Source organism: Hypanus sabinus, chromosome 6 (assembly GCF_030144855.1).
Source record: "Hypanus sabinus isolate sHypSab1 chromosome 6, sHypSab1.hap1, whole genome shotgun sequence".
In the NCBI taxonomy this organism is placed as follows: Eukaryota; Metazoa; Chordata; class Chondrichthyes; order Myliobatiformes; family Dasyatidae; genus Hypanus; species Hypanus sabinus.
Genome location: NC_082711.1, coordinates 4131862 through 4156985, shown reverse-complemented (window position 1 = coordinate 4156985; position 25124 = coordinate 4131862). Strand labels below are relative to the sequence as shown.

Here is a 25124-nt window from a genome sequence, read left to right as displayed (position 1 = left end):
GCGCTTCACTGGCCGACGTCACATGCCTGCGCAGTCCCTAGCCACACAGTCAGGGGTATGGAGAGAGTAGAACAGTGGGCTGAGCACACACCCCTGCGGTACCCCAGTGCCAGCGCGGTGAAGATGTTTTCTCTGCATTCCGCACAGACTGTGGTGAAAGATTTGAAAGGGGCAGCTTCTTCATGCAATGGGTATGTATTTGGAATGAGCTTCCATAAATAGTGGTTAGGGTGGCATCTAGATTGGACAGATTCAGAGGCCAAACATGAGCAGCTGGGTCTGGCTCACTTGGCATCAGCCATTTGGGTCAAAGGGCCTGTCTCCACTGTGATTCTACCATGGGGCTACACTTTTATTTAGTATAGAGCACAGGATAGAATGTTCCTCGTGTCAGATGTGGGACTTCAGGATACCTGATGGTTTCCTTGATCGGGGAAGAGGTGGGGAGTTACATTACAAATCAGGGACAACATCACAACAGTACTGAGGTAAACATACAGGAATGGTCAGAGGTAGAGTTCATTTGGGTGGAGCTCAGGAATAGGGAGGGTATTGTATCTGCCTCCACCACCGTCACTGGTCTATAATTTCCTGGGCTAGCTCTACTCCCTTTCTTGAATAAGGGAACAACATCAGCCACCCTCCAATCCTCCGGAACCTCTCCTGTCCTCATTGATGATGCAAAGATCATTGCCTGAGGCTCAGTAATCTCCTCCCTTGCCTCCCACAGTAGCCTGGGGTACATCTCATCCAGTCCCAGTAATTTATCCAACTTGAGGCTTTTCAAAAACTCCAGCACATCCTCTTTCTTAATGTCCATGTGCTGAAGCTTTTCAGTCCACTGTAAGTCATCCCTACAATCACCAAGATCCTTTTCCGTAGTGAATACTGAAGTGAAGTATTCATTAAGTGCCTCTGCTATCTCCTCTGGTTCCATACACACTTTTCCACTGTCACACTTGATTGGTCCTATTTTCTCACATCTTATCCTCTTGCTCTTCACATACTTGAACAATGCCTTTGGGGTTTTCCTTAATCCTGCCTACCAAGGCCTTCTCATGGCCCCTTCTGGCTCTCCCAATTTCATTCTTAAGCTCCTTCCTGATAGATCTCTATCATGACCTAGTTTTTTGAACCTTTTGTAAGCTTTTATTTTCTTCTTGTGTCATGGTCTGGATCGGTTCCCCTTTAAATTTAGTTAGGTTGCATTATGATCCGGACTATTGACTCCCTGTTCCCTTCTAATTCCGTTTCATGTGTCCCTTGAGCTTGGCCATTAAAGTAGTCTACGCTCGACCTGAACCGGCATTTTATAAACCCCTGGCTTTAGCCGCTCGGGGTGAGAGTGTTAGGAGGCATTAGCAAGTCGTTGTCGCTACCACAAGCCAGAGTGATCCAGCCCATATCGGAGTGCCGGCAATTCGCCTTCCTTCACCAGAGTGGGTCCGGGCAAGGTCAAGCTGCCAGGGGTGAGTTGTAGGCGGAGTCCCGGCTCGATGTTCATGCCCAGTGTCCGTGTCTACCCCTCGGAGAGTCCTGGCTCGATGTTCATGTCCAGAGTCCGTGTCTACCCCTCGGAGAGTCCCGGCTCGATGTTCATGCCCACTGTCCGTGTCTACCCCTCGGAGAGTCCCGGCTCGATGTTCATGCCCACTGTCCGTGTCTACCCCTCGGAGAGTCCCGGCTCGATGTTCATGCCCAGTGTCCGTGTCTACTCCTCGGAGAGTCCCGGCTCGATGTTCATGCCCAGTGTCCGTGTCTACCCCTCGGAGAGTCCCGGCTCGATGTTCATGCCCAGTGTCCGTGTCTACCCCTCGGAGAGTCCCGGCTCGATGTTCATGCCCAGTGTCCGTGTCTACCCCTCGGAGAGTCCCGGCTCGATGTTCATGCCCAGTGTCCGTGTCTACCCCTCGGAGAGTCCCGGCTCGATGTTCATGCCCAGTGTCCGTGTCTACCCCTCGGAGAGTCCCGGCTCGATGTTCATGCCCAGTGTCCGTGTCTACCCCTCGGAGAGTCCCGGCTCGATGTTCATGCCCAGTGTCCGTGTCTACCCCTCGGAGAGTCCCGGCTCGATGTTCATGCCCAGTGTCCGTGTCTACCCCTCGGAGAGTCCCGGCTCGATGTTCATGCCCAGTGTCCGTGTCTACCCCTCGGAGAGTCCCGGCTCGATGTTCATGCCCAGTGTCCGTGTCTACCCCTCGGAGAGTCCCGGCTCGATGTTCATGCCCAGTGTCCGTGTCTACCCCTCGGAGAGTCCCGGCTCGATGTTCATGCCCAGTGTCCGTGTCTACCCCTCGGAGAGTCCCGGCTCGATGTTCATGCCCAGTGTCCGTGTCTACCCCTCGGAGAGTCCCGGCTCGATGTTCATGCCCAGTGTCCGTGTCTACCCCTCGGAGAGTCCCGGCTCGATGTTCATGCCCAGTGTCCGTGTCTACCCCTCGGAGAGTCCCGGCTCGATGTTCATGCCCAGTGTCCGTGTCTACCCCTCGGAGAGTCCCGGCTCGATGTTCATGCCCAGTGTCCGTGTCTACCCCTCGAAGAGTCCCAGCTCGGTGCCTGAGTTGTAGGCGGAGTCCCGGCTCGATGTTCCTGTCCTGTGTTTGAGTGTCCACGATCTGGCTGCGGCGATCCTAGTCCCTAGACTCCTAGTCCGAGGTTCGTGTTCCTTTGTCCTCCTTGATTTCCCGGCTCTCTGTAGCGAGTAATAAACGCTATTTTACTGAAATACGTGTTTGTGTCCTGCTTGTGGGTCTTCTCTCAGCACCCTTGTCCCCACTGTGTAACATCTTGACTAGATTTTCAACAGCCTTTGTACACCATGGTTCCTGTACCTACCATCCTTTCCCTGTCTCACTGGAACGTCCGTGTGCCGAACCCCACACAAATATCCCCAGGACATTTGCCATATTTCTGCCGTACATTTCCCTGAGAACATCTGTTTCCAATTTATGCATCCAAGTTCCTGCCTGATCGCTTCATATTTCCCCGTACTCCAAATAAACATTTCCCTAACTTGTCTGTTCCTATCCTTCTCCAATGCTATGGTAAAGGAGATAGAATTGTGATCACTGTCTCCAAAATGCTCTCCAACTGAGAGACCTGACACCTGACCAGATTCATTTCCCAATACCAGATCAAGTACAGCCTCTCCTCTTGTAGGCTTATCTACATATTGTGTCAAGAAACCTTCCTGAACACACCTAACAAACTCCACCCCATCTAAACCACTCGTTCTAGGGAGATGAACAATATTGGGGAAATTAATGTCTCCCATCACAACAACCCTGTTATTATTTCACTTTTCCAGAATCTGTCTCCCTATCTGCTCCTCGATATCCCTGTTACTATTGGATGGTCTATAAAAAAACACCCAATGAAGTTATTGACCCCTTCCTGTTCCCAACTTCCACCCACAGAGACTCAGTAGACAATCCCTCCATGACTTCCTCCTTTTCTGCGTCCGTGACACTATCTCTGATCACCAGTGCCACACCCCCACCTCTTTTGCCTCCCTCCCTGTCCTTTCTGAACCATCTAAAGCCTGGCACTCTAAGTAGCCATTCCTGCCCTTGAGCTGTCCAAGTCTCTGTAATGGCCACAACATCGTAGCTCCAAGTACTGATCCACACTCAGGATGCTTCTTGCATTAAAATACACATCTCAAACCATCAGTCTGAGTGCATCCCTTCTCTATTACCTGCCTATCCTCCCTCTCGCACAGTCTATAAGTGTTCTCTAGTTGTGAGCCAACTGCCCCTTCTTCCGTCTCTTCAGTTCAGTTCCCACCCCCCAGCAATTCTAGTTTAAACTCTCCCCAGTAGTCTTAGCAAACATCCCCACCAGGATATTGGTCCCCCTGGGATTCAAGTGCAAGCCGTCCGTTTTGTACAGGTCTCACCTGCCCCAAAAGAGGTCCCAATGATCCAGGAATCTGAATCCCTGCTCCCTGCTCCAATCCCTCAGCCACGCATTTTTCCTCCAGCTTACTCTATTCCCATACTCACTGTCACATGAGTATAGACGTGAGAGCCAAAGATGACGTCAGAGGTAATTCTCTTACACAGAGTGGTGTGTTGCCAGAAGAAACTACAGTTTGCAGTTGGTGGGTTTGGCCAGTCATAGACAGGGGAAGCCGACAATCCACCTCCCTCCCCACCCAGTCTAGCCGGCCCATTTCGTAGAACCTGAACTGATTCTCGCTCCGGAACGATCCAATCAGAGCAATTGAATGAGGACACAAGGAACTTCAGGTAATGACCTGCTAAATCTGAGACTGTTGTCAGATGAGTAGCTCCCTATTATGTAAACTGCCAGACCTACTGAAGGATCGGTCTGTAATCTACCTGGGTCGTCTCAGTTAACCGGTTTGGACCAGTCAGAGTGTAAAGGCACAAATACACGGAGCCATGGATCAACGATGGTCGTAGCCCTGTACAGTGACCAGTAAGAAGGTGACCTTGAGCCATACTTCTTGCACTATCTCTGATCAACAGTGCTCTGAGCCATCCATGTCTCTGTAATGGCCAGAGGACAGGGATGCAAAGATAAGGGAAGCTTGGATGTCCAGAAAGGTGATGAATTTAGTCAAGAAGGAAGGAAGGAGAAGTATGTAAAGCTTCAAAGCTCAGGATGAAACGAAGCACTTGAGACCATGAGATATTGGAGCAGATTTGGCCCATCGAGTCTGCTCTGACATTGGATTGTGGTTGATGCTTTTGTTTTCCGCTCCTCAGCCCACTCCCTGGCCTTCTCTGCATCTCTGTTTTAAAAGGAAGCCTCTCTTGTCGTAGACTCCCCCACCATGGGAAACATCCTTTCTACATTTACTCTGTCTAGGCCTTTCAACATTTGAAAGGTTTCAATGATATTCCCTCTCATCTTTCTAAATTCCAAGAAGTACAGACCAAGAGCAATCAGACGCTCCTCCCATTCCCAGAATCATCCTTGTGAGCCGCCTCTGGACCCTCTCCAATAGCAGCACATCTTTTTTTAGATGAGCAGTCCATTTCCAATACCAGATCAAGTACAGCCTCTCCTCTTGTGGGCTTATCCACATATTGCGTCAGGAAACCTTCCTGAATACACCTAACAAACTCCACCCCATCGAAACCCTTTCCTCAACACTACCTGCCCTTCCGTCGATCTTTGTCTCATCTGCAAAGTTGGCAACAAAGCCATCTATTCCACCATCTAAATCATTGACATCCAGCGTAAAAAGACACGGTCCCAACACCGACCCCTGCAGAACACCACTCGTCACTGGCACCCAACCAGTCGTGTTCCTTTTATTCCCACTCGCTGCCTCCTACCAATCAGCCAATGCTCCAACCACGTTCGTAAATTTCCTGAAATACCACGGGCTCTTAACTTGCTAACCTGCCTCATGTGTGGCACCTTGTCAAAGGCCTTCTTAAAGTCCAAATATACAACATCCACTACGTATCTTTTATCCATCCTACTTGTAATCTCCTCAAAGTATCCCAACAGGTTTGGCAGTCTAGATATTCCTTTAAAGAAACAATGATGACTTTGTCCTAACTTGTTCAGTGTCACCAAGTACTCCATAACCTCATTCTTAACCATTGACTCCAACATCCCTACCACTGAGGTCAGGCTAACTGGTCTATAATTTCCTTTCTGCTGCCTTCCTCCTATCTTAAAGAGTGGAGTGGTATTTGCAATTTTCCAGTCCTTTGGCACCTTGCCAGAGTCCAATGGTTTTTGAAAGATCATTGCTAATGCCTCCACCATCTCTACCACTACCCCTTTCACAACCCGAGGGTGCAGTTCATCTGGTCCAGGTGACTTATGTACATTTAGGTCTTTCAGCTTTTTGAGCACCTTCTCCCTTGTAACAGTAACTGCACTCACTTCTCTTCCCTCACACACTACAACATCTGGCACACTGCTCCTGTCTTCCACAGTGCAGACTGATGCAAAATACTCATTTAGTTCATCTGCCATCTCCTTGTCCCCTGTCACTATTTCTCTGGCCTCATTTTCTAGCAGTCCTATATCCACTCTCATCTCTCTTTTATTTTCACATTCTTAAAATAACTTTTACTATCCATTCCAGTGAGTACAGGCCCAAAGCTGCCAAATACGTCTCGTATGTTAACCCCTTCATTCCCAGAATCCACCTCATGAACCTCATCTGGGCGCTGTGCAATAGCAACACATTCTTACTGAGATATGGAGCCCAAGACTGTTGGCAATATTCCAAGTGCGGCCTGACTAGTGTCTTATGAAGGCTCAGCATTATCTCCTTGTTTTTATATTCTATTCCCCTTGAAATAAATGCCAACATTGCATTTGTCTTCTTTACCACAGACTTTCAACCTGTAAATTAACCTTCTGGGTGTCTTGCATGAGGACTCCTAAGTCCCTCTGCACCTCTGATGTTTGAACTTTCTCCCCATTTAGATAATAGTCCACACTTTTGTTCCTTTTATCAAAATGCATTATCATACATTACCCAACACTGTAATCCATCTGCCACTTTTTTGCCCCTTCTTCCAATTTGTCTAAGTTCTGCTGCAATCACATTGCTTCCTCAGCACTACCTACCCCTCCACCTATCTTTGCATCATCTGCAAACTTTGCCACAAACCCATCAATTCCATTGTCGAAACCATTGACAAACAGTATGAAAAGCAGCAGCCCCAATACTGACCCCTGGTCACTGGCAGCCAACCAGAAAAGGCCCTTTTACTCCCACTCGCTACTCCTGCCTGTCAGTGATTCCTCTATCCATGTCAGTATCTTTCCTGTAACATCATAGGATTTTATCTTGTTAAGCATATTTCTGTTTATTGACCACTGTACTGACTGGATGCTTCATAGCTTGGTATGGTAACGCCTTTACCTTTGAACAGAAGATTCTAAATCACGGTTAAAACCTCCCAACCATTGAGCACATCTACAGAAAATGTATGTATGTACTTTGATTGTAACATTTCCTTTCCCTTTTACTGATGCTCTCTGGTATCTTCCTGCTGCTCTTTCTGTGCGTACCATAATCTAGTAGACCTCTATCAGTCACCTTTGTTGCTCCAAAGAGAAAAGCCCCAGCTCTCTCAGCCTTTCTTCATAAAACGTGCCCTCTAGTGCAGGAAGTATCTTGGTGAATCTCCTCCGCACCCTCTCTAAAGCTTTCACATCCTTTCTCTAATGAAGTGACTAGAACCGAGCACAATATTCCAAGTGTGGTCTAACCAGAATTTATAGAGCTGCGATTTGAGGGGTCTATGGATGTGAACCCCAAGAGCCCTCTGTTCCTCCACACAGCTAAGAATCCTGCCATTAACTGTATTCTGTCTTCAAGTTCAACCTTTCAAAGTGAATCTCTCCACACTTTTCTGACAATTCTCCCCCCAACAACCTGAATGTATACAGATAATGTGACAACAAAAAACCTATTTACCAATGCTCAGCACCTGCGTCGAGTTCATAGTGTCATGGAGCTCTATGGAGCAGAAGCAGGTCCTTCAGCCCATCTAGTCCATGCTGATCTGATCTGATCTGCCTGGTCTCATCTATGTGCACCAGGACTGCAGCCCTCCGTACCCCTCCCATCCAGCCTCTCTTAAATGTTGACATTGAACCTGCATCTCCCACTACCAACTTCTCACCACCCCCTGAGTGAAGAGGTTCCCCCTCAAATTCTCCTTAAACATTTCACTTTTCACCCTTAACCCATGACCTCTAGTTCTCGTCTCATCCAGCCCGAGGGGGAAAGCCTGTAATATGATGGCAGCTTGTTAATGAAGTAACTATTTGCTGGTAAATGCTTACCCATGCGTGGTGTCCTGTTAAGATATTAAAGTCCAGAGTCATTGGAGCATTGAGTCACTGAATTCCTGGGCTCGTAAAATTACCAAAGTTGGCATCGAAATCTACTTGTTCCATTTAGAACAGAGATGAGGAGGAATTTCTTCAGTCACAGGATGGTGAACCTGAGGAATTCATTGCCACAGGTGGCTGTGGAGGCCAGGTCTTTGGGTATATTTAAACTAGAGGTTAATAGATTATTGATTAGTAATGGTATCAAAGGTTACAGGGTGAAGGAGGAGAAGGCAGGGGAATGTGATTCGGAGGGAAAATAAACCAGCCATGACAGAATGGCCTAATTCTGCTCCGATATGTTCTAAGAACTGGAACGACTATGTGGGATGGAAGGCTTAGACTGATCGTAAAGGATCATTACAGCATCGTGGACTGAGGGCCTGTCAGTTCTATGATCTCCAGGTTTAAGGAAGGACTTTCTGGCAATTGAGGAAGTGCAGCGTAGATTCACTAGGTTGATCCCTGGGATGGCAGGGCTGTCTTACGTTGAGAGATTGGAGAGATTGGGCTTGTACACGCTGGAATTGAGGAGATTGAGAGGGGATCTGATTGAAACGTTTAAGATAATTAAAGGATTTGATAGGATTGAGGCAGGAAATATGTTCCAGATGTTGGGAGAGTCCAGTACCAGAGGGCATGGATTGAGAATAAGAGGTCAGTTATTTAAAACAGAGTTGAGGAAGAACTTCTTCTCCCAGAGAGTTGTGGAGGTGTGGAATGCACTGCCTCGGAAGACGGTGGAGGCCAATTCTCTGGATGCTTTCAAGAAGGAGCTAGATAGATATCTGATGGATAGGGGAATCAAGGGATATGGGGACAAGGCAGGGACTGGGTATTGATAGTGAATGATCAGCCATGATCTCAGAATGGTGGTGCAGACTTGAGGGGCCGAATGGTCTACTTCTGCACCTATTGTCTATTATGTTCAGTAAAGGATTGGAGGAGAGAACTGGGAGATGCCTGAGGTAAATGCACAGACTGGTGGGTGTGTGGAAAGCGGTGCCAGGGGTGATGGTAGAACAAGGAGCAGGGAGTGGGGTTCCCAATCTGTTTTAGGCCATGGAGCCTTACCACTAACCATTCGTATCTGCCTCCACCACAGTTGCCGGCAGCCCATTCCACGCAATCACCATTCTCTGCGTAAAAAAAACTTCCCCTGACATCTCCTCTGTACCTACTTCCAAACACCTTAAAACTCTGCCCTCTCGTGTTAGCCATTTCAGCTCTGGGAAAAAGCCTCTGACTATCCACACAATCAATGCCTCTCATCATCTTGTACACCTCTATCAGATCACCTCATCCTCCGTCACTCCAAGGAGAAAAGGCTGAGTTCACTCAACCTATTCTCATAAGGCATGCTCCTCAATCCAGGCAATGTCCTTGTAAATCTCCTCTGCACCTTTTCTATGGTTTCCACATCCTTCCTGTAGTGAGGCGACCAGAACTGAGCACAGTACTTCAAGTGGGGTCTGAGCAGGGTCGTATATACCTCTCGGCTCTTAAACTCAATTCCATGATTGATGAAGGCCAATACACCGTATGCCTTCTTAAACACAAAGTCAACCTACATAGCAGCTTTGTGTCCTATGGACTCAAACCCCAAGATCCCTCTGATCCTCTACACTGCCAAGAGTCTTACCATTAATACTATATTCTGCCATCATATTTGACCGACCAAAATGAACCACCTCACACTTATCTGGGTTGAACTCCATCTGCCACTTCTCAGCCCAGTTTTGCATCCAATCAATGTCCTGCTGTAACCTCTGACAGCTCTCCACACTATCCACAACACCTCCAACCTTTGTGTCATCAGCAAACTTACTAATCCATCACTCCACTTCCTCATCCAGGTCATTTATAAAAATCATGAAGAGAAGGGGTCCCAGAACAAATCCCTGAGGCACACCACTGGTCACCAACCTCCATGCAGAATATGACCCATCTACAACCACTTGCCTTCTGTGGGAAAGTCAGTTCTGGATCCGTAAAACAATGCCCCCTTGGATCCCATGCCTCCTTACTTTCTCAATAAGCCTTGCATGGGGTACCTTGTCAAATGCCTTGCTGAAATCCACATACACTACATCTACTGCTCTTCCTTCATCAGTGTGTTTAGTCACATCCTCAAAAAATTCAACCAGGCTCGTAAGACACAAAGTCATGCTGACTATTCCTAATCATATTATGCCTCTCCAAATGTTCATAAATCCTGCCTCTCAGGATCTTCTCCATCAACTTACCAACCACTGAAGTAAGACTCACTGGTCTATAATTTCCTGGGCTATCTCTACTCCCTTTCTTGAATAAGGGAACAACACCTGCAACCTTCCAATCCTCGGGAACCTCTCCCGTCCCCATTGATGATGCAAAGATCATTGCCAGAGGCTCACCAATCTCCTCCTTTGCCTCCCACAGTATCCTGGGGTGTGTCTCATCCAGACATGGCGACTTATCCAACTTGATGCTTTCCAAAACTCCAGCACATCCTCTTTCTTAATGTCTGTAAGCTCAAGCTTTTCAGTCTGCTGTAAGCCAAGGTCCTTTTCCATAGTGAATACTGAAGTAAAGCATTCATTAAGTACCTCCGCTATCTCCTCTGGTTCCATACACACTTTTCCACTGTCACAGTTGATTGGTCCTATTCTCTCATGTCTTATCCTCTTGCTGTTCGCATACTTGTAGATTTTCAACAGTCTTTGTATACCACTGTTCCTGTACCCTACCGTCCTTTCCCTGTCTCATTGGAACGTACCTATGCAGAACTCCACACAAATATACCCTGAACACTTGCACTTCTCTGCTGTAGATTCCCCTGGGAACATCTGTTCTCAATTTATGCTTCCAAGTTCCTGCCTGATAGCTGCATATTTCCCCTTGCTCCAATTAAACATTTCCCTAACTTGTCTGTGCCTATCCCTCTCCAATACTATGGTAAAGGAGATAGAATTGTGATCACTATCTCCAAAATGCTCTCCCACTGAGAGACCTGACACCTGACCAGGTTCATTTCCCAATACCAGATCAAGTTCAGCCTCTCCTCTTGTAGGCCTAACTACATACTGTGTCAGGAAACCTTCCTGAACACACCTAACCAACTCCACCCAGTCTAAATCCCTCGTTCTAGGGAGATGCCGATCAATCTTGAGGAAATTAAAATTCCCCATCACGACAACCCCGTTATTACTGCACCATTCCAGAATCTGTCTCCCTATCTGCTCCTCACTGTCCCTGTTACTATTGGGTGGTCTATAAAAAACACCCTGTAGAGTTATTGACCCCTTCCTGTTCCCAACTTACACCCACAGAGATTTAGTAGACAATCCCTCCATGACTTCCTCCTTTTCTGCAGCTGTGACACTATCTCTGATCAGCAGTGCCACACCCCCACCTCTTTTGCCTCCCTCCCTGTCCTTTCTGAACCATCTAAATCCTGGCACTCTAAGTAGCCATTCCTGCCCTTGAGCCGTCCAAGTCTCTGTAATGGCCACAACATCGTAGCTCCAAGCACTGATCCACACTCAGGATGCTTCTTGCATTAAAATACACATCTCAAACCATCAGTCTGAGTGCATCCCTTCTCTATTACCTGCCTATCCTCCCTCTCGCACAGTCTATAAGTGTTTTCTAGTTGTGAGCCAACTGCCCCTTCTTCCGTCTCTTCAGTTTGGTTCCCACCCCCCAGCAATTCTAGTTTAAACTCTCCCCAGTAGCCTTAGCAAACATCCCCGCCAGGATATTGGTCCCCCTGGGATTCAAGTGTAAGCCGTCCGTTTTGTACAGGTCACACCTGCCCCAAAAGAGGTCCCAATGATCCAGGAATCTGAATCCCTGCTCCCTGCTCCAATCCCTCAGCCACGCATTTTTCCTCCAGCTTACTCTATTCCCATACTCACTGTCACATGAGTATAGACGTGAGAGCCAAAGATGACGTCAGAGGTAATTCTCTTACACAGAGTGGTGTGTTGCCAGAAGAAACTACAGTTTGCAGTTGGTGGGTTTGGCCAGTCATAGACAGGGGAAGCCGACAATCCACCTCCCTCCCCACCCAGTCTAGCCGGCCCATTTCGTAGAACCTGAACTGATTCTCGCTCCGGAACGATCCAATCAGAGCAATTGAATGAGGACACAAGGAACTTCAGGTAATGACCTGCTAAATCTGAGACTGTTGTCAGATGAGTAGCTCCCTATTATGTAAACTGCCAGACCTACTGAAGGATCAGTCTGTAATCTACCTGGGTCATCTCAGTTAACCGGTTTGGACCAGTCAGAGTGTAAAGGCACAAATACACGGAGCCATGGATCAACGATGGTCGTAGCCCTGTACAGTGACCAGTAAGAAGGTGACCTTGAGCCAATGGGATGGAGTTCAGTCGATGAGGAACACTAGATGAGTCAGGAGCTCCAAATAGGCAGGGGAAACAACTCTCCAACAGCCAGAGACCAACCGTCACGGGTAAGGACAGACGCTGGAGAAGGAAGCAACCGCCAGGGCCTGGGTCCAAACGTCAACAATTCCTCTCAGCCCACAGACGCTGCTCGGCCTGCTGAGTTGCTCCGGCAGACTCTGGATTACACTGCTGGCTCTGTATCTAAAAGGATCGAGTGCTTTGGCTTGTAGAAACAAGACCCATTTCGAGTTTTGAAGTTTTCAGGCTGCGTCTAATTTTCCAGCTCAGAGCAGTGGGTGATCTGCAGAGTGTAAACAACGTGAGGGAACGTTGCCCATCGCACATAAAGTAGTGTCAGCACAAGTAAATGAACGAAGAATAAGGCGCCTGCACAATGCAAGGTGAAAGCTAAGCAGCCTAATGCTAGTATGCGATGAGACCTGGCTGCTGGCAGGGAATTCAATATCATTAACGCCCCCCCCCCCACCCCCTCCGCTTTTCACAGGGATCGCACCCTCCTCAAATCCCTTCTCCATTTGTTGTCCTCAGCACTTATCCCTCCCGTTCACCTCCATTCAGAGCCCAGCAGGTGAGGCAACACTTCACTTGCAAAGCTGCTGGGGTTGTCTATTGTGTCCGACGGGGCAGTGTGGCCCCCTCTACACTGGTGAGATCCATTATAAACTGGGGGACCGCTTCCTCGAGCACCTCTACACCAGCAGGAATTCCAATTCCCATTCCCAATCCAACATGTCCGCCCCTGGCATCTCCTTGTGCCAAGATGAGGCCACCCTCAGGGTGGAGGAGCAACACCTGATATTCGGTCTGTGTAGCCTCCAACCTGATAGTATGGACATTGACTTCCGCTTCCGGTACTGTATACAAATTCCCCCATCCTCCTCCTGGATCCCCTACTCCAACCTTCTCCCCTGCCAATTACTTCCCTTGGGCCCCCTTTCTTCCCTTTCTCCTGCGGTACACTCTCCTGTCCTAACAGATTCTTTCTTACCCAGCCCTTGACTTTTCCCACCCACCCGGCTTCACCTATCACCTTCCAGCTATCCTCTTTCCCCTCTCCCCACATCAGGCATCTTCCCCCTTGCTTCTCAGGGTCCTGGCCCAAAATGTCGACTGTTTATTCTTATCCACAGATGCTGCCTGACCTCCTGTTCCTGCAGCATTTTGTGTGTGTTGCTCTGGTGTTCAGTCATTTCACAGCCTGGGGGAAGAAGCTGTTTCCCATCCCAACAGTCTTGCCCTGACACTGTGGTACCTCCTGCCTGATGGTAGGGGGCCAAGGAGATTGTTGGGTGGATGGGAGGGGTTATTGACAATCCTGGCCAAGAAGGTGCAGGGTGTGCTGGTCTTCATTCATCAGTGGACTGAGGCACAAGGTAATGTTGCTACTCTATAAAACTTTTCTTACTCTCCACAGCCGCTGCTTGATCCGTTGAGTTCCTCCAGCAGATGAAATTGTTGCTGTGTAGTACAGGAGGCCTCCGACTCCACCTGCCTCAGGCTCTCTGTTCCATTGTACTCCTTTCAACACCTACTTCACCCCTCCTGACTGTCTTCTACATGAAGAACCCCTGCTTCAGATTCAAACGGGCCCTTCATCCCAACTTGCCTGTGATGCCCAAGATGCCCATCCCATTTGGCACTGTGTGGGGCCCATATCCCTTTCCTACCCATGCACCTATCCAAATGTCTTTATATGTTGTTAATGTACCACAAACAAACTTATTCAGAGTCTTCCCAACCAGAAACCCTGATGAATCATGAAATTGGATCAGAGGCATTCAGGTCTGGTGACGAAGAAAATCACAAGAGGTTTAGGTACGATCTCTGGAGAGCTGTCTCAGAGGTGAGTGGCGAACCTCGACTAACCTTGAATCAACAAAGGGTACATTTGTGGTAGGGATTGAATGCTAACTCCTCTGGTAAAGTAAAATCCAGTGACATAGGCAACAACTGGTCGGGTCTACAGTGAGGGTGAGGAGTGAGGGATGGGGTAGAGCCCGTGGTCGGGTCTACAGTGAGGGTGAGGAGTGAGGGATGGGGTAGAGCCCGTGGTCAGGTGAGGGTGAGGAGTGAGGGATGGGGTAGAGCCCGTGGTCGGGTGAGGGTGAGAAGTGAGGGATGGGGTAGAGCCCATGGTCGGGTCTACAGTGAGGGTGAGGAGTGAAGGATGGGGTAGAGCCCATGGTCGGGTCTACAATGAGGGTGAGGAGTGAGGGATGGGGTAGAGCCCGTGGTCGGGTTTACAGTGAGGGTGAGCAGTGAGGGATGAGGTAGAGCCCGTGGACGGGTCTACAATGAGGGTGAGGAGTGAGGGATGAGGTAGAGCCCGTGGTCAGGTCTACAGTGAGGGTGAGGAGTGAGGGATGGGGTAGAGCCCGTGGTCGGGTCTACAGTGAGGGTGAGGAGTGAGGGATGGGGTAGAGCCCATGGTCGGGTCTACAGTGAGGGTGAGGAGTGAGGGATGGGGTAGAGCCCGTGGTTGGGTCTAGAGTGAGGGTGAGGAGTGAGGGATGAGGTAGAGCCCATGGTTGGGTCTAGAGTGAGGGTGAGGAGTGAGGGATGGGGTAGAGCCCGTGGACGGGTGAGGGTGAGGAGTGAGGGATGAGTTAGAGCCCGTGGTCGGGTCTACAGTGAGGGTGAGGAGTGAGGGATGAGTTAGAGCCCGTGGTCGGGTCTACAGTGAGGGTGAGGAGTGAGGGATGGGGTAGAGCCCGTGGTCGGGTGAGGGTGAGGAGTGAGGGATGGGGTAGAGCCCATGGTCGGGTGAGGGTGAGGAGTGAGGGATGGGGTAGAGCCCGTGGTCGGGTCTACAGTGAGGGTGAGGAGTGAGGGATGGGGTAGAGCCCGTGGTCGGGTGAGGAGTGAGGGATGAGGTGGAGCCCGTGGTCGGGTCTACAGTGAGGGTGAGGAGTGAGGGATGAGGTAGAGCCCGTGGTCGGGTCTACAGTGAGGGTGAGGAGTGAGGGATGGGGTAGAGCCCGTGGTCGGGTCTACAGTGAGGGTGAGGAGTGAGGGATGGGGTAGAGCCCGTGGTCGGGTCTACAGTGAGGGTGAGGAGTGAGGGATGGGGTAGAGCCCGTGGTCGGGTTTACAGTGAGGGTGAGCAGTGAGGGATGAGGTAGAGCCCGTGGACGGGTCTACAATGAGGGTGAGGAGTGAGGGATGAGGTAGAGCCCGTGTTTGGGTCTACAGTGAGGGTGAGGAGTGAGGGATGGGGTAGAGCCCGTGGTCGGGTCTACAGTGAGGGTGAGGAGTGAGGGATGGGGTAGAGCCCGTGGTCGGGTTTACAGTGAGGGTGAGCAGTGAGGGATGAGGTAGAGCCCGTGGACGGGTCTACAATGAGGGTGAGGAGTGAGGGATGAGGTAGAGCCCGTGTTTGGGTCTACAGTGAGGGTGAGGAGTGAGGGATGGGGTAGAGCCCATGGTCGGGTCTACAGTGAGGGTGAGGAGTGAGGGATGAGGTAGAGCCCGTGGTCGGGTGAGGGTGAGGAGTGAGGGATGAGGTAGAGCCCGTGGTTGGGTCTAGAGTGAGGGTGAGGAGTGAGGGATGGGGTAGAGCCCATGGTTGGGTCTACAGTGAGGGTGAGGAGTGAGGGATGAGGTAGAGCCCATGGTTGGGTCTAGAGTGAGGGTGAGGAGTGAGGGATGGGGTAGAGCCCGTGGTCGGGTGAGGGTGAGGAGTGAGGGATGAGTTAGAGCCCGTGGTCGGATCTACAGTGAGGGTGAGGAGTGAGGGATGAGGTAGAGCCCGTGGTCGGGTCTACAGTGAGGGTGAGAAGTGAGGGATGAGGTAGAGCCCGTGGTCGGGTCTACAGTGAGGGTGAGGAGTGAGGGATGGGGTAGAGCCCGTGGTCGGGTGAGGGTGAGGAGTGAGGGATGAGGTAGAGCCCGTGGTCGGGTGAGGGTGAGGAGTGAGGGATGGGGTAGAGCCCATGGTCAGGTCTACAGTGAGGGTGAGGAGTGAGGGATGAGGTAGAGCCCGTGGTCGGGTGAGGGTGAGGATGGGGTAGAGCCCGTGGTCGGGTCTACAGTGAGGGTGAGGAGTGAGGGATGGGGTAGAGCCCGTGGTCGGGTGAGGAGTGAGGGATGAGGTGGAGCCCGTGGTCGGGTCTACAGTGAGGGTGAGGAGTGAGGGATGAGGTAGAGCCCGTGGTCGGGTCTACAGTGAGGGTGAGGAGTGAGGGATGGGGTAGAGCCCGTGGTCGGGTCTACAGTGAGGGTGAGGAGTGAGGGATGGGGTAGAGCCCGTGGTCGGGTCTACAGTGAGGGTGAGGAGTGAGGGATGGGGTAGAGCCCGTGGTCGGGTCTACAGTGAGGGTGAGGAGTGAGGGATGGGGTAGAGCCCGTGGTCGGGTCTACAGTGAGGGTGAGGAGTGAGGGATGAGGTAGAGCCCGTGGTCGGGTGAGGGTGAGTAGTGAAGGATGGGGTAGAGCCCGTGGTCGGGTCTACAGTGAGGGTGAGGAGTGAGGGATGAGGTAGAGCCCGTGGTCGGGTGAGGGTGAGGAGTGAGGGATGGGGTAGAGCCCGTGGTCAGGTCTACAGTGAGGGTGAGGAGTGAGGGATGGGGGAGAGACCGTGGTCGGGTCTACAGTGAGGGTGAGGAGTGAGGGATGGGGTAGAGCCCGTGGTCGGGTGAGGGTGAGGAGTGAGGGATGAGGTAGAGCCCGTGGTCGGGTCTACAGTGAGGGTGAGGAGAGAGGGATGGGGCAGAGACCGTGGTCAGGTCTACAGTGAGGGTGAGGAGTGAGGGATGAGGTAGACCCCGTGGTCTACAGTGAGGGTGAGGAGTGAGGGATGGGGTAGAGCCCATGGTCGGGTCTACAGTGAGGGTGAGGAGTGAGGGATGGGGTAGACCCCGTGGTCGGGTGAGGATGAGGGTGAGGAGTGAGGGATGGGGTAGAGCCCGTGGTCGGGTCTACAGTGAGGGTGAGGAGTGAGGGATGAGGTAGAGCCCGTGTTCGGGTCTACAGTGAGGGTGAGGAGTGAGGGATGAGGTAGAGCCCGTGTTTGGGTCTACAGTGAGGGTGAGGAGTGAGGGATGAGGTAGAGCCCGTGTTCGGGTCTACAGTGAGGGTGAGGAGTGAGGGATGGGGTAGAGCCCGTGGACGGGTCTACAGTGAGGGTGAGGAGTGAGGGATGAGGTAGAGCCCGTGGACAGGTCTACAGTGAGGGTGAGGAGTGAGGGATGGGGTAGAGCCCGTGGTCGGGTGAGGGTGAGGAGTGAGGGATGAGGTAGAGCCCGTGGTCGGGTCTACAGTGAGGGTGAGGAGTGAGTGATGGGGGAGAGACCGTGGTCGGGTCTACAGTGAGGGTGAGGAGTGAGGGATGGGGTAGAGCCTGTGGACGGGTCTACAATGAGGGAGAGGAGTGAGGGATGGGGTAGAGCCCATAGTCGGGTCTACAGTGAGGGTGAGGAGTGAGGGATGGGGTAGGGCCCGTGGACGGGTCTACAATGAGGGTGAGGAGTGAGGGATGGGGTAGAGCCTGTGGACGGGTCTACAGTGAGGGTGAGGAGTGAGGGATGAGGTGGAGCCCATGGTCGGGTGAGGGTGAGGAGTGAGGGATGGGGTAGACCCCGTGTTCGGGTCTACAGTGAGGGTGAGGAGTGAGGGATGGGGGAGAGACCGTGGTCGGGTCTACAGTGAGGGTGAGGAGTGAGGGATGGGGTAGGGCCCGTGGACGGGTCTACAGTGAGGGTGAGGAGTGAGGGATGGGGTAGAGCCCATAGTCGGGTCTACAGTGAGGGTGAGGAGTGAGGGATGGGGTAGGGCCCGTGGACGGGTCTACAATGAGGGTGAGGAGTGAGGGATGGGGTAGAGCCTGTGGACGGGTCTACAGTGAGGGTGAGGAGTGAGGGATGAGGTGGAGCCCATGGTCGGGTGAGGGTGAGGAGTGAGGGATGGGGTAGTCCCCGTGTTCGGGTCTACAGTGAGGGTGAGGAGTGAGGGATGGGGTAGAGCCCGTGGATGGGTCTACAATGAGGGTGAGGAGTGAGGGATGGGGTAGGGCCCGTGGACGGGTCTACAATGAGGGTGAGGAGTGAGGGATGGGTTAGAGCCCGTGGTCGGGTCTACAGTGAGGGTGAGGAGTGAGGGATGGGGTAGGGCCCGTGGACGGGTCTACAATGAGGGTGAGGAGTGAGGGATGGGGTAGACCCCGTGGACGGGTCTACAGTGAGGGTGAGGAGTGAGGGATGAGGTAGAGCCCATGGTCGGGTGAGGGTGAGGAGTGAGGGATGGGGTAGAGCCCATGGTCGGGTCTACAGTGAGGGTGAGGAGTGAGGGATGAGGTAGAGCCCATGAATAGGTCTACAGTGAGGGTGAGGAGTGAGGGATGGAGTAGAGCCCGTGGTCAGGTGAGGGTGAGGAGTGAGGGATGAGGTAGAGCCCGTGGATGGGTCTACAGTGAGGCTGAGGAGTGAGGGATGGGGTAGAGCCCGTGGATGGGTCTACAGTGAGGGTGAGGAGTGAGGGATGGGGTAGAGCCCATGGATGGGTCTACAGTGAGGGTGAGGAGTGAGGGATGAGGTAGAGCCCGTGGTCGGGTCTACAGTGAGGGTGAGGAGTGAGGGATGGGGTAGAGCCCGTGGATGGGTCTACAGTGAGGGTGAGGAGTGAGGGATGGGGTAGAGCCCGTGGTCGGGTGAGGGTGAGGAGTGAAGGATATTGTAGACCCCGTGGCCGGGTCTACAGTGAGGGTGAGGAGTGAGGGATGGGGTAGAGCCCGTGGTCGGGTGAGGGTGAGGAGTGAAGGATATTGTAGAGCCCGTGGTCGGGTCTAGAGTGAGGATGAGGAGCGAGGGATGAGGTAGACCCCGTCGTCGGGTGAGAGTGAGGAGTGAGGGTGAGGAGTGAGGTGGTCACATCAGGTGCAGATGATGACTACCTGGAGGGGGATGAGAGTACTGGACCCGGTGAGGGGAATGAGGAGGACTTTTTTGAGGCCAAGATGGCCGACTTCCTCGACCACAGCACCGAGTCACAGCCCGTCTCTCTCTGGAGGAGATCCGACAGTTCGTGCGGGATTACTGGAGGAAACCTCGAGGCCTCGTGGCCACTGATCGCTGGTCGGGTCTGGGAGGGGTCTCCAGTCGATCCACATGACCCTCCAAAAGATGGAGAGGGGAGCTGAGGTGACCCGTAAGGATCGGTGTCAGTTCAAGAGGCTCCTGGAGACGGTCACAGGGAGAGGGCAGGAGGGGGCTCAAAGGAGAGCTCCATGCCTTTGTTCAGGGGCTCTGGTGAGGGGTCTCAGTAAAAAGTACTGTGAATTTGAGTGTTGTGACCCTTAATATCATCCCTCTGTCCTCTGGGACGGGAGGTATGTGGTGAGCTTCCTGCAGGAAACCCGCACTCTTCCTGGAGATGAATCCACTTGGCTCCTGGAATGGTGAGGGGGGGTCCACATGAGTCACCTCAGCTCCTCTTCCAGTGGGGTGACCCTCTTGTTGGCCTGAAATAGTGAAGGTTCATGACCTCATACCAGGCTGTCTGCTTCACCTCGCCGTGCGTCAGGACAGTGTGCCAATGCACTGTTTCAATGTGTACACCCTGAGCCCAGCCCAAAGCAGGCGTACTGTTCTGAGAGGTGCTTCCATTGCTGGGGTTCATAAATCAGAGTGAGTGTGTTATTATGGAGGGGGTGTGATTTCAACTGCACCCTTGAGAAGAGGGACCACACTGGTCCTCAGAACAGCTGAACATGAAACATTGGCTTTGGATAAAAAATTGACTTCAAGGAAGAAAGCAGAGGGTTGTTGTGGAAGGAAAGTATTCTGCCTGAAGGTCAGTGACTAGTGGAGTGCTGCAGGGATCTGTCCTGGGACCCCTGCTATTTGTGATTTCTATAAATTACCTGGATGAAGAGGTGGAAGGATGGGTGAGTAAGTTTGTGGATGACATGAAGATTGGAGGAGTTGTGGATGGAGCTGTAGGTGGTCGAAGGTTACAAGAGTATATAGAGAGGCTGCAGAGTTGGGCAGAAAAATGGCAGATGGAGTTCAAACCGGACAAGTGTGAGGTGATGCATTTTGGAAGGACAAACCAGAAGACCGAGTACAGGATTAATGGTCAGTTACTTAAGAGTGTGGATGAACAAAGGGACCTTTGGGTTCAAATCCATACATCCCTCAAGGTCACTGCACAGGTTGATCGGGTAGTTAAGAAGGCCTATGGGATGTTAGGCTTCATTAACAGGGGGATTGAGTTCAAGAGTAGAGAGGCCACGTTGCAACTCTACAAATCTCTGGTGAGACAGCACTTAGAGTATTGTGTTCAGTTCTGGTCACCTCATTATAGGAAGGATGTGGAAGCTATGGAGAGGGTGCAGAGGAGATTTACCAGGATGTGGCCTGGATTGGAGAACAAGTCTTATGAAGCAAGGTTAGCAGAGCTGGGACTTTTCCCTTTGGAGCGTAGAAGAACGAGAGGGGACTTGATAGAGGTCTACAAGATTATGAGAGGCATAGATAGGGTGGATAGTCAATACCTGTTTCCCAGGGCACCAACAGCAAACACCAGAGGGCATATGTACAAAATTAAGGGAGGGAAGTTTAGGAGAGACATCAGGGGTAAGTTTTTTACACAGAGGGTTGTGAGTGCCTGGAATGACTTACCAGGGATGGTGGTGGAGGCTAAAACATTAGGGGTATTTAAGAGCCTCTTGGACAGGCACATGGATGAAAGAAAATGGAGGGTTATGGGGTAGTGTGGTTTAGTACTTTTTTTAAAGGATTATATGGGTCAGCACAACATGGAGGGCTGAAGGGCCTGTACCGTGCTGTAGTGTTCTATGGTTCTATGGGTGAGGAAGTTACTGTTGATCAAGTCCTCAGACTTGGTCTATGTCTGGTGGAGCCTTCACCCTGATCTCTGTGCTTTCTCAAGGAGATGCAGACGGGGTGGGAGCTCGCGGATCAACCAACTCTATATATCTAGGAAGACACCCGGTTTCAGGATTCGTTCTGGCTGTTCTGGACATCCTGGCAGGAGGAGAGGTGGAGTTTCCCCTTCCTGCAGCTCTGGTGGGATGTGGACAAGGCTCTGCCAGGAATATGTGCACAGGTCAACCAAGTGGTGGATGTTCGGGACGGATCAGCTCGAGAAGGAGCTGGTCGACTTGGAATCCTGGCTGGGCCTGACCAATGTTGACCAGCTGAGGAAGGAGGCGCTGAGGCACCTGCAGCTTGAGAGGTCCTGAGGCTCCTACGTGAGGTTGTGGGTCCAGATGTTGAAGGATCTGGACCATGCCTCGCCCTTCTACTCTCGAGAAGGGGAGGGGTGTCTGCAGGCAGCTAATGGAGTTGCTGGCTGAGGATGGTTCCTCCGTCGCGGATCCAGCAAGAACTGGTGGTGAAAGTGCTTTCCTTTTATGACTCTCCCTTCTTTGGACCCATGCAGTGAGGATGCGCGAAAGCCTCTGTGGGGGGACTTGCCAAGGCTCAGCTGGGCAGCTTGACGCACCACTATCTCTGGTGGAGCTGACCAGTCCCCTTAACCAGCTGAAGAGAGAGAAATACCCAGGGCTAGATGGGTTGACGGTTGAATTTCTCCAGGTCTTCTGGGACATCCTCGGGGCTGATTATGTGAGGGCATTGGGGGAGAGCATAGCGATGGGTGAGATGCCCTTCTCTTGGTGCAGAGCAGTCGTGGTCCTGCTGCCAAAGAAGGGGGATCTCCGTTGCCTTCAGAATTGGCGCCCAGTATCCTTCCTCGATGCGGAGAACAGGATTGTTGCACGAGCGATGGACAATTATCTGGGCTGGCACAAGTGGTCCACCCTGACCAGTCCAACACAGCCCCAGTGTAGTTGATCCAGGACAGCATCCATTTTGTCCGGGATCTGATCTACCTGTGCCGGGAGGCTGGTCTGTCAGTGGCCTTTCTCTCACGACCAGGAGAAGACGTTTGGCAGGGTGGACCAGAAGTACCTTTCAGGGAATCTGCAAGCATTCAGGCTCGGGACACATTTTGTGGCCCACATCCAACTGCTGTGGAGTTCCTAGCTAAGTCAATGGGTCCTTGACAGTACCCTTGAGCTTTGGGAGGCGGGTGCGCCAGGGGTGCCCCATGTCGGGATAGTTGTACTCGGTTTCCTTTGCTTTCTCTGCACGAGGTTAATGGGCTTTGTTCTGCACAAACCAGATATAGAGGTTGTCCTGTCGGCTTACGTCAATGACATCCTCCTTATGTTCACCGACCTGGTTGACTTGCAAAGGATGCGAGACTACCAGCAGGTCTTCTCGGCCGCATCCTCTGCAAGGGTCAACTGGGAGAAGAGAGTGGGTCAGTGACAGGTGGACTCCTTACCAGAGGGGCTGAGGCCATTTGGGTGGAGCACCACGCACCTCCTCTACTTGGGGGTCTACCCTGAGCTTGGCGGAGGAGACCTGGTGGGATTTGGAGACAAAAATCTCTGTCTGGCTTGGGAGCTGATCAGGCCTCCTTCGTGCGATCTCATACCGGGGGAGGGCTTTAGTTATCAATCAGATGGTCGCCTTGATTGTGTGGTACGGTGTTTGTGTCCAGGACCCAGAAGAGGCTGGTGGACTTCTTCATGGGCAATAAAGGGCATTGGGTCTCTGCAGCTGTCCTGAGTCTTCCGATCGTGGAGGGCAGTCAGTCCTTGGTGCACACTGAGCTGGCGGCTCTCTGTCTCAGGACCCTGCAGAGATAACTGTACTGTGACCACCCTCCAGGATGGCATGTGCTGGAGACGCTGCCTGCAGGAGGCCACACTAATCCTGGCAGACAGCGTCAGCCAAGCCACATTGAGGGAACTACCCCACTTCTACCGGGAACTGTATGGGGTCTGGCTTCATCCAGCAGGGTGCTCCTGCGCCGTTGGGACCGGTCCTGATCCTGATCCTATTACGGTGGGTGTCGGGGAAGTGGAGGGGTTCCGGCTGCACCACCACCTCGTCAGACCCAGGTCTCAGGAGAGAGTCCTGCACAACGTGAGCCATCTCACAGGGACGCCCACCGTGCCGTTCTGTGATGCTCCGAGGCATTTCCTGAACGGACTGCTCCAGCACTCCGTCCACTTCCTCGCCTTGGCGGTCCGTGTTACCGTCCGGCAGCGGAGCAGGTGTCTCTGTACACCGGGGACCCGGGGAGAAAGGTGTTGCTTCGGGCAGTCCCATTCAACAGGTCCCTGAGCAGGTTTACTGTCCACCTGTCCATACAGGGCGGTCCGTGTTACCATCCGCAGCGGAGCAGGTGTCTCTGTACACCGGGGACCCGGGGAGAAAGGTGTAGCATCAGGCAGTCCCGTTCAACGGGCCCCTGAGCAGGTTTACTGTCCACCTGTCCATACAGGGCGGTCCGTGTTACCGTCCGGCAGCGGAGCAGGTGTCTCTGTACACCGGGGACCCGGGGAGAAAGGTGTTGCTTCGGGCAGTCCCATTCAACAGGTCCCTGAGCAGGTTTACTGTCCACCTGTCCATTCTGGGGGCGGGGGAGTCAGTGTACCATGCGTACACAGAATGCGAGAGGTCGCAGCCCCTGTTTGAGTGTCTCAGAGAGCTGCTGAGGTTCTGGCTGCACATTGGTCCCACACTCCTCATTTATGATCACCCAGATCAGAGGGGACAGGCAAGAGGAGGATCTCCTGCTGGGCTTGCTCCTGGGCCTGGCCAAGATGGCCATTCACGGGTCAAGGCGGTGGAAGATGGAGGGTGTTGCCTGCCCCTTTTCCGAGGATACGTCCGTGCCCGGCTGTCCTTGGAGAGGGAGCACGCGGTCGCCATGGGTACAGTGGGGATTTCTGGGAGCAATGGGGCCCCACGGGCTATTGACTGCTTTATAGACGTTGGTAACCATATTTTAATCTGAGTCTACTCACTGTCTTGTAAATACCGAATATTTGCACCTTGAGTATTTGTGATGTAAACAAATGTTTTGTACACAAATTGGTATTGATTGGGGGTGGGGGGGGGTGGTCTCGCTGATACTGAGGCCCATTCAAGAGCCCGAAACAGGACAGGAACTGCCATGAGCAGTTATACCCTGCTGCAGAAGGAGGAGGGTTGGACATGGGGTTAGCAACCTCAACCCATAGAAAACCACAACTACAGAAACACAAACAGAAGCTGCAAATACCTCATCCCCGGATCTTCGCAGGTGGCTACTCCTGGGGACAACTTGAAGGACTGGCCCAGGACAATGGGCTCTGGTGAGCTGTTCTTGGCAGCCTATGCCCTAGTGGGGCTGATGGGATAAAGTGAGTTAGTATTTGGGCACTACACCGGTGTAACAGCACAATGCTATTACAGCTAGGGGTGTCGGAGTTCAAAGTTCAATTCCAACGTCACATGTAAGGAGTTTGTACGTCCTCCCTGAGAAAGCGTAGGGTTACTCTGGATGCCCTGGTTTCCTCCTACAGTCCACAGACATACCGGTTAGTAGGTTAACTGGTCATTGTGATTAGGCTGGGGTTAAATCGGTGACACAGTTCAAAGGACCGGAGGGGCCTTATGGTTCCATAAGACCATAAGATATGGAATCAGAATTAGGCCATTGGGCCCCATCAAGTCTGCTCTGCCATTTCATCATGGCCAATCCATTTCACTCTCAGCCTCCTGCCTTCTCACTGCATCGCTTCATGCCCTGACCAATCGTAATCTATCGACCTCACCTTAAATACACCTAATGACCTGGCCACCACTACACAGCAACACATTCTACAGATTCACCACCCTCTGGCTAAAAAATACTGCTCTGTACCTCTAAACAAAACAACATAAATATACCCCGACTGTGACAATAACAGAGCATTTATGATTTATCTGGAAAGCCAGTCCTGCCTGAACGAAGAGCACTGGTCCCTCTTTCTCACCGGTCACTGTCCTTCACACCAAACTGCTGGAT

General features: G+C 52.0%; 1 long non-coding RNA gene across 1 annotated transcript; it reads left to right on the top strand.

The window, feature by feature from the left end:
* Positions 1–1279: 1279 nt before the first annotated feature.
* On the top strand, positions 1280–23499 carry LOC132395253 (uncharacterized). The gene is made up of 3 exons (XR_009512550.1): positions 1280–1469; positions 14000–14100; positions 21144–23499. It is a non-coding gene; the product is annotated as an uncharacterized LOC132395253 (long non-coding RNA).
* Positions 23500–25124: the final 1625 nt, after the last annotated feature.